Below are 9,448 nucleotides of genomic sequence, written 5' to 3'. Positions count from 1 at the left end.
AGAGATTTGTAACTTAAATACACAACAAAAACAACAAGATGAGTATGTAAGCACTACATTGTAACAAATGAATATATATATATACATTTATGTGTGTGTGCTGTTGTTCTACAAGCCATATAGAAGTTTCAGTGTTTAAATTTGAATAGCATCTATTTATTTTTTCCCATTTCTGGTGGGCTGACCACAGATTTCTTTTGCGGGCTCAACAGGGAACCATTTTTGCATGCATTTGCATGTTTTTGTGTTCACAGTGGAATAAGTTCCATTCTTAAAAGTGACAAGTCGATTTTGGCCTTATTTTTACACCTTTCCACACCTCAAATTCAACCACACTTAACTTCCTTGAACTGCATGACAAAGTGGTTTAGTAGACAGCATAGTATTTGAAGAGGGGCATCCGAGAGTGACTAATAGCTGCAGTTTTAACTTCAAGCCTAAGGTGCCCTACAGACCATTCAGACCCTCTGTGTCTCAGCCTTCTATCATTGGCTCAAGTGAATGTGAAAGATTGGGAACCATTTGAAGCATGTGGCTGCAGCGGTTGGCAGGTCAGTTGCCATGCTGTTGTTCTTTAAAGATTTGCACCATGGCCACATCTGCAGCTGTGTGAAAATCTAGTTACCGGTAATGCCGTGTGCTGCAGGAGATGTCCGGTGTGCATATATATATACAAAATAGAATATAGGGCAACATCTTTAGTATTTGAAAATGCAAGAAAATAAAGAAACCATGGGATAGGTAAATTATGTTCAATGTTTTACAACCCCATCCTCTGACTCCACAGCAACCTCACCCAGAGATGAGGATATAAAAAGATAAGGATATCTATAGGAAAATATGTCAGAGGCTGTGGTTCTATGCAGATTTGGCTTCCCGAATGTAACTGGGGGTTATATAAAACAGATGTACAATAATTTGATTGGAACATCTGATTTTGGTATTGTGAGAATGGTTAATGAATAATATTAGCAGCCTATTTACAACTTGTACTTACTGCCTAAAACTGTTCTTAAAATCTATGTTTACCTACATGAGGAATCAAAAGCCCAGTAAAATTGTTCCCAATAAAATGTGGGCTGTGTCTGTTTTTTAAGCCCACAGGTATACCATACCATTGATGCATAGCACAAACTACATTTTTACTGGCACTGAAATGGAAGGGATTAATGTGAATACATGAACTTCATAATACAAAGCCCTTCTGAGCATGAAAAACATTGAAATATTAATAGGAAAATATAAAAATAAAGGCTGAGGGGTCAAGGTAGCTAGCTACTGAATGGAGTGTCTTCTTTGTGCACAGTGAAACAAATAAAGCACCACTTATTCATACAGTTTGTTAGGTCATAATAGAGTACAGGTTCTTCAAGTTTGTCTGAATTCTGGCTATGCTATGGTGAAATGCAAAACAAAACTATTACAATAGCAGCTGGCTATGTAACATCAAACTGAAAAAAATGTTTTACCTTGACCTATAATGGAAGTCACATCGGCTTTCGAGCCTCCACAATAATGTTGTTTATAAGTTTTAGATGTAGCAGCTTGAATTCCAAAGCTATATGCATGTCTCCAACCATGGTTTGCTAAGTTTAGAAACATGCTCAATTATTGGCTGAACCCAAGTGGTATTGGAAGAACAGTCCAATTAATCTTAGTTATTTTTAGGAAAGTGCAAACCTAAGACATTTTAACTGCTTTAAAATTTATCATATGTTGGGTCATAAATCAATCAAGCTTAAAAAATGTTTTACAGTAATTTAAGTGTCTTCTTTTTTCCCTCTAGAAGCAATGCCCCATGCCTAAAAAGTCAATAAAACAGGAGCCATAAGGCTGTGTACACATGTCAAATTATTCTTGACCATTCGTCACAGGCAAAAATCTGCTGACGTCATTCATTGATCTGTCCTGACGGAACATGGAACATTTGATTGGAATGGCTGCTGTGCATTTCCATGGAGGATAGAACAGCAGGGTGCCACTCTCTAGTCTTCCCCATAGAAATAAAATGTTCGCTCATTCATCTGTTACTGGACACAATCATTAATGATTGTTTCCAACGGCAATAATCCCATGTTTGTACATAGCCTAAGGCTATGTACACACGTCAGATGATTCCCAGCCGGTACAGGATGCAGGGCCCATCTCGGACAAGAATATGACATGTGTACAGAGGCCCGTGAAGTTCATGGATCCATCCTGGATCCATGGCAGATCCATGAAAGACAAAAGATGAATGACCGCAATGAAAGTGAAGGTAAGAGAGCGCAGTGGGGTGCCGTTCACTTGTTCTCCCCTCTCCATAGAGCAGAACGGCGCTGTATGTAAAGCTCATTCATACATCTATCAGTCTTTTGTCATTGGAAACGCTTGTGAAAGATTGTTTCCAACAACAAAAATCCCTTAGGATTGGAAAATCTTTACTCTTCATCATAAGGTACACTTCTATTGTCTAAACAAAACAAAAAAAGACAAACTTTTCACACAAGTTCTATGCCCATGCATGCCTAGTAACCTATGAGCAGTTATGAAAGGACAGGGAACATGCCAACTCACATCACTTACATTGATGTGAAAGTAGGGCTGGGGTCTGACATTCCTTCGTTACTCATACCTGCAATGTAGGAGTTCTCAAACTTCCTCTAACACACAAGCAGGTCCCATGACAATTTTACGCTCAAGCAACCAATTCAATCAATATTGGATTTGTAACCGATAAGCTGGAAGTCCCAAAACTGCACACACATGTATGAGATGTTTTATTTGACCATGATCATTTTTCTTAGCTAGAAATGACCAGAATACTTATTGGAGGGTATTTGAGTTCCCTTTCTATTATAAAACTTTGTCTATACCATACAGAAGACATCCTGTGATTGAGCATATGTAGTGTGACTACAACTATAACATACTATGGTTTTAACAGGGTGTAACCAGCAAACCAAATGCAATTACAAGACTGCAAATCCCTGCAATTTTTATTCTCAGATGCCATGTTCAGATAATATTCAGTATAAATAGAATAGATCTCTGCACAGCAGTACAAAAATTAAACTGTTTTATTAAAATCGTGCCTGTATTTGCACAAATTATATAAAAAGAGCCAATAGTAACACACCGATAGATTGCACTGCACACTCTGTCTTGAAAGCTTTACCTTAATCCACCCCGCAATAGCTGAGAAAAAAATGTCTTCAATCAATAGCGAAACTCCAGTGAAAAGTGAATGTTAAATTATTCCTATAAGTGGAAATAAAGCTTTTGCTGAGATGAGTGTTTTAGATAATCTAACATTTGCTCTTCAGTAAAACTGCAGAAACCAATTGAGTCTTTTGTCATGTTACATAAGATAGTTAATTCACCACCAAGAAGGAAATGTTTCTCTTTTTTCATTATCACAGCATTTTTCAGCAAGAAGGAATACCCGATGAAGATTGACGATGTAGTGTATGGTGAGTCTGATGTGACCTCAAACATACTGTGTATGCTCTTTGCTCTACCTTCTGCTAACGCTTAATTTTATGTCAAGGAGAGCTCAAGTTGTAGCTGGAAATGCTTTTATGTATGAAAAAAGATACAAAGCCATTATGGATAAAAATGGCCATCTGTCATTTTGTGGGCTCAGCTACCCCCATCCTTTCATTTATAAGGCTGCTGTTAGGGCTTCAAATGAACATATTTTTTTGAACATGATGCAATTTAGGAACAAATATGCTGGCAGGACTATATATAATAATAAATATTGTAATATAATATATCATGTAAAAATACAAATAATATATTTAAGGAATACTGCAGTATAAATATAGCACACATAAACCAAATAAATAAAATATGTTCTAACAAGATAGTGCTTTTTCAAATGCCCTTTTCATTGTTTTTAAATCTGCAGTTTTTGTTATATTGTACATAATGATGTGGGGCCATGTTTAGGCAATACTTGTTATAGGGTGACAATGTAGCACTGAAATTAAACAAAGTATGATAATTATGATAAATATCTTCATAAAAATGGCCATGCACTTGCTTAAGTGGTATACTAACCTGACCTTGGAAATGGAGGCTTCTAATACTTTTTTATTTTTGGTTGGGGGAGGGGGGTGCTATTTTGTTAAAACTGCATTTAGTTATATTTTCTTCTTGGATGCACAAAATTCTTGTGGACTGGAAAATAGTGTAGGAATATTAAGCACTTAATGCAAAGTTGCACTCCTTCTGCATGGCATAACCTTCACACTCAGCATGCTCATAAAGTTGATTTCTTTGACAGGCAGCAGCTTATCGGTATTAGAAAAATAATGTCAGGTATATTCATCCTCATTGTATGTGATAAATTGGCTTAGTGCTTTCCATGGTACTCCAAGGCAGAAGAATCAAGCTACACTATATGAGTCCATATGATATGTTTACACCTCTGTAGCTCCAGCGGTCTGAGATGAATGACCTACAATGCCCCCTGTAAGGCTCCTATTTATAGCCAACCAACTAGAGGCCACTATAATGGAACAATGACAAGTAGCAGCCATGGTTTTTAAATGGGTCAGTCAATGGGCTGCAGCTGCATGGGGGATCACTTCCATTTTCTGGGTTGCTGCTGTGCATTGTAACCCTTCATGGTAAAGCAGAACTAATATTTCTTGAGTAGATGGCCTAATTCAAAGAAAAGATTTTATTGAAAGGAGTGGGCTGATAAAAGCACATTTTTTTAAATTCCATTTTAGATGTAGATAGGAACATTCCCTAAGAGATTCCTTCCCTATGGATCCCTAAATATTGATCACTGACCTAGGGATGTTAACTGCAGTAAAGAATGATTACTTACTGAATATAGGAAGATTGGCCCTGATTTATTAAAACTCTCCAAGGCTGGAAAGGATACACTTTCATCAGTGAAGCTGAGTAATCCAGCAAACCTGGAATGAATCCGGCCCAGGATTAAAAACATTAGCTACCAAATTCTAAATTACTTTTAAGAAATCCATTTCAGGTTTGCTGGATCACCCAGCTTCACTGATGAAAGTGTACATTTTGCATTGTGCTTACTTGAATCATTCAACCACATGCAAGCTCTATTATCATTTAGCAAATCAATCTTTTTCTATCACATACAAAAAACACCCTCCAATGTTTCTTTATACTTTTTTACCTGGAATCACAATCACACTACTAAATCATAATCACAAGCAGTGCTTGGATCAGATGTATAATTTGTAGATACTATATGGTATATCCATGAATGTCTTGTGTGTGATTACTTTCAGTAATTGAATATATATAATATTCAACGTACAGCACTGCGTAATATGCTGGTGCCATATAAATACTGATTATTAAAAATAATAATAATGCATATATGTACAGTGTACAGCACTGCGTAATATGTTGGCGCCATATAAATACTGATAATTAAAAATAATAATAATGCATATATGTACAGTGTACAGCACTGCGTAATATGTTGGCGCCATATAAATGCTGATTATTAAAAATAATAATAATGCATTTATATAAATATGTGTGTGTGTATGTGTGTTTGTACCCTATAGATTTTTTGTGCTATACTATACTACAACATACAATATAAAAGTTAAAAACAAAAGCCCACGCAAAAGTGCATTTTCATTTTTTTTTCTGTCTTACAATTGAGGTATACAATTTAAATAACATTGAACACGCTATTCTACCACATCTGTGACTCAAGGTTGCTAAAGGTACTAAAGCAGCTTCAAATATCCTTTATTCAAAATCAAATCCAATGAGATGCTGTCTCTCAAGGTTAAGCTCATTTCCAGATAGAAGCCAGACTGTATCATTTTTTATTGACGGCCATGAATAGGGTTGCTGGAGTATAATCAAGCAGTAATTACCACTTCTTACTGCCACTGGAAACAAAGCAGAAGAGGAAAGGTGACCAGAAATAGGTTGGTGAAAAAAAGGATGAAAATCTCCTACTTTGCCCATACACACCCAGCTCTTGAGAAGGGCATATTCAGCAAACAAAGACTGTCACGGTAGAGCTAAGACAGACGATGAAGCATCTGCTTGCTCTTATCCATGCAGTCACATAATCAAAAGCTTCCTCTGTTAGGCTTGTGTCAGATGGCTGTTTTGTGCACTATATCAGACAATTAAAATATAAATTACACCTTAAAGTTTTCAGCGATGGTTTACTAGCTGGATCTTGGTTATACTGTCACATAGGAATGTAAGGGAGCTTGTCCCACTCTATGACAAGACCATGGCACTAACCAGTGAAGTGCATCTAGCAAATACAGTACCATTTCTCAACAAAGACATGACTTATGAAAACTGCAGAGAAAAAATAATTATGTTTCCTACAGCGATCAATCAGATGTAATCTGTTTGTCTATACCCTATGATGGAACATAAAAAGAAAATGAATTGGTTTCTATAGGCAACAGTTCCACTTTTCTTTGGTCTTTAGTGGGATAATGTTATACACTTGGACAACACATCCATACTCATCTGACGGCATGCCAACCATGTTTCAAGAAAGGTGGAATTAACCCCTCATGAACAAATATACAATAAAAACAATACCATAACAGAAAGAACATACATTTGTTCCTTTACAAATCATATAGGCTTAAATCTTTTGATCACCTAATATACGGTGTGTGTATATATATAATATTCAGTAATTAGATATAGACATAGACCTTAGATGGCGGTAACATAACCTAGCCTTTTCTTGGTTAACTAACAAACCATTGATGTCTAATCTTGATGTCTAACAGGTCTGACAGGTGACCTTAGGATTGTTTGTATACAGCTCCTTCTTAAACCAAAGCACACATGACACTAGAGATCTAATTCTTTGGAAAGAAACTTCCCTGAAAACATTGTAAGACCATAATAAGTCAGTACAATACAGTAGCTCACAACTGTCTACCATTTGGAATCCAGTCCCCCTTTACCTCTTTTCTCTGTGAATGAACCTCTATAAACACCTGCTATAAACCTACCTAAACATTATGCAATAACATTTGTATCCATCCTCAAAATTATTATTATATATAGTTGTTACATACTCCTTTTTTTTACTGGGTCCAATGAATAAACAGAGTAGTGAAGTATGGAGGAATTGTGAGTACATACAAAGGAAAGGGTCACTTGAAAGAAACGTGTTTTGCCCATATAAACGATCAATTGTGTTTTGTCTACTATTGCGTTGTCTGTCCAAAGCAAAATACCAAAGTATTTCTGAATTTTGGGAATATTTTGGTTTACCCCATTTCTTCCCAAGTGACAGCTTGCTTGCTTGCTAATTATTGCTCAGCGCAGTCACATTGTTGCAGGTAAAAAAAAAAAAAAAACTCAGCCCTACCTTGGGGAGATTGCCTATGCTTGGTGTACACTTTCAACAATTACTATTTCTTATTTTACCTATAACCCATAATAACCCATAGTAAAAAAAAGAGTTAAAAAAAAATCAATAGTATGCGCAGCTAATAATTTTTGTATATTAATTCTTTCTAACTTATATTATTTATATTATATATGTATATTAAGTATTTGTCATTCTATGTAATTGGGGGTTTCCACTGGCAAACTTTTTTTCAGTTAATAAAGTTTTGAGGTATGCCATAAGAGGTATGTTCATTTGGCAAAGGTTCCCTCTACTTGTTTTTATATAAAAGTTCATATTTAGCATGATGAAAGGAAATGGATAGGTAGCAGGATGGGTAATTCTCATTACTGTCCTATTGCTGTTATAAGGGCTGTTTAAGGTTCTGATTTATGTTACTGGATCTTTCTTTTGACCAAAGTCATTACAGAGGAGGGGGCTGGGCCATGCTTTGCTTTCCTTATTGATATTAAATTGTCACATAGTCCAGCTGAACACAAACTGTCTCATATGGAACAAAAATGTGATTCAAAGCAGAATATTACCATTGACCTCCATGTGCATTTAATTTCTGGAATCGGTGCAAACTTGGATTGATTTACTAAAGCATAAGGGGCTGATAAGTAATCCTTGTAAATGCTCATCCTGCAAAATAAATAATAGTAAATATGGTAAACCTTTATTCACATTTAATACCCAATTGGTACCGAGCTCAGTAATCATTCACATTGCGAAGTTAACTTACGTCTAAGTGAATTATCTCTTTTATAGTAACCCAACCCCAATGTGTCTTAAGATGTCATATTATTCAGCTATTATTGTTCTACTTCCACCTTCCCATGGCCAGCTGACTGGGGAAATGAGTTAATCATTTCACAGTATAATTCTGTATATAGACATTACTTATGGAACTAGTATGGAACTAGTATGGTATAAGCTAGCCATAAACTATGCAATATTTTTAGTTCATTAAACAAAAATGTTAAATCAATCAAAACAATCATATTTTTGGGCAGATTGAAAAACTAATTGGTCAAGGTGTTTTTCTTTGTTGAAGGTTGTATTGTAATAAAAAGCACTTTTTGTGTCACAATGAATATTCTAATTATAGATTGTAGCAAAAACTATAATATTACCAATTAACTATCAAACAATTGAATGCTACATCCACTACTGGTTTTGAATTGCAAGTTAATTTAAATTAATCATGACAATGGTTGTAATATTGATTGAAAATGCCATTGAGAGAAAATTGTATAGTGTTGGATTAGCCTTACATCAGAATGGCAGCGGCTAGAATAGAAATAATAATTCAAAAGGTACATATCATAAGAATAAATTCCAACCATGTGCTTACATTGCTTTGTTTGTGCAATTGTTTCTCAAACAGATAAAAAAGGATACATAACCACCGACTTGGAAGCCCAGTGCTATCGGGAGTTTCTACTTTGCAAATCTGCAAGCTCGACCGCCAGGGGGAGCCTTCGCTCTGTGCAAAAAACTAAAAAGTTAAAAATTAAACTCAAGTGATACCCTCTGTAAACTGTTGGGATTTCAATAAATATAGATTATATGAGACATGTAGTGATGTGTACTCTTTAGACTCCAATAAAGCGCTTCTGACATGCACAGAAAGAAGGTCTTGTGTATTATTTGAATTATTAAATCACTGAAGGGATATAATATTCAATGGTTGTCCCAGATGTTTTATATAATATATTTGATTTTTCTACAGATTTGAAAAACAAACATGAACCGTTAAAGAAAAGTGATATGTGGATCTTTTTATATTGTTGTGCCAGTTATATCGGTGACGCATACAGCTGAGCACAGATTAAAGGAGCTATTTTTGAACATATTACCCAAATTGCACTCTCAATGACCATAAACATCCATTGCCTTTTGAAGGGGAACTGATACTTGCCCTTTCATCTTATTCGCTGATTTCTAAGCTCAGTAATAGCAATAGGGAACACTGAAGAACATTCTATGTTCCCAAATGTATATTTTATTTTAAGCAAATCTCTATTTACATTTAACAACCAAATAACCTATTTATTATTATCATTACACAGTATT

General features: G+C 35.4%; 1 long non-coding RNA gene across 1 annotated transcript; it reads left to right on the top strand.

Moving 5' to 3' along the window:
* Positions 1-3,422: 3,422 nt before the first annotated feature.
* LOC140337424 (uncharacterized) lies at positions 3,423-9,007 on the top strand. The gene is made up of 2 exons (XR_011922042.1): positions 3,423-3,452; positions 8,760-9,007. It is a non-coding gene; the product is annotated as an uncharacterized lncRNA (long non-coding RNA).
* The last annotated feature ends 441 nt before the right edge of the window (positions 9,008-9,448 follow it).

This window comes from Pyxicephalus adspersus, chromosome 8 (genome assembly GCF_032062135.1).
Source record: "Pyxicephalus adspersus chromosome 8, UCB_Pads_2.0, whole genome shotgun sequence".
In the NCBI taxonomy this organism is placed as follows: domain Eukaryota; kingdom Metazoa; phylum Chordata; class Amphibia; order Anura; family Pyxicephalidae; genus Pyxicephalus; species Pyxicephalus adspersus.
This window is presented reverse-complemented; position numbering and strand designations above follow the sequence as displayed.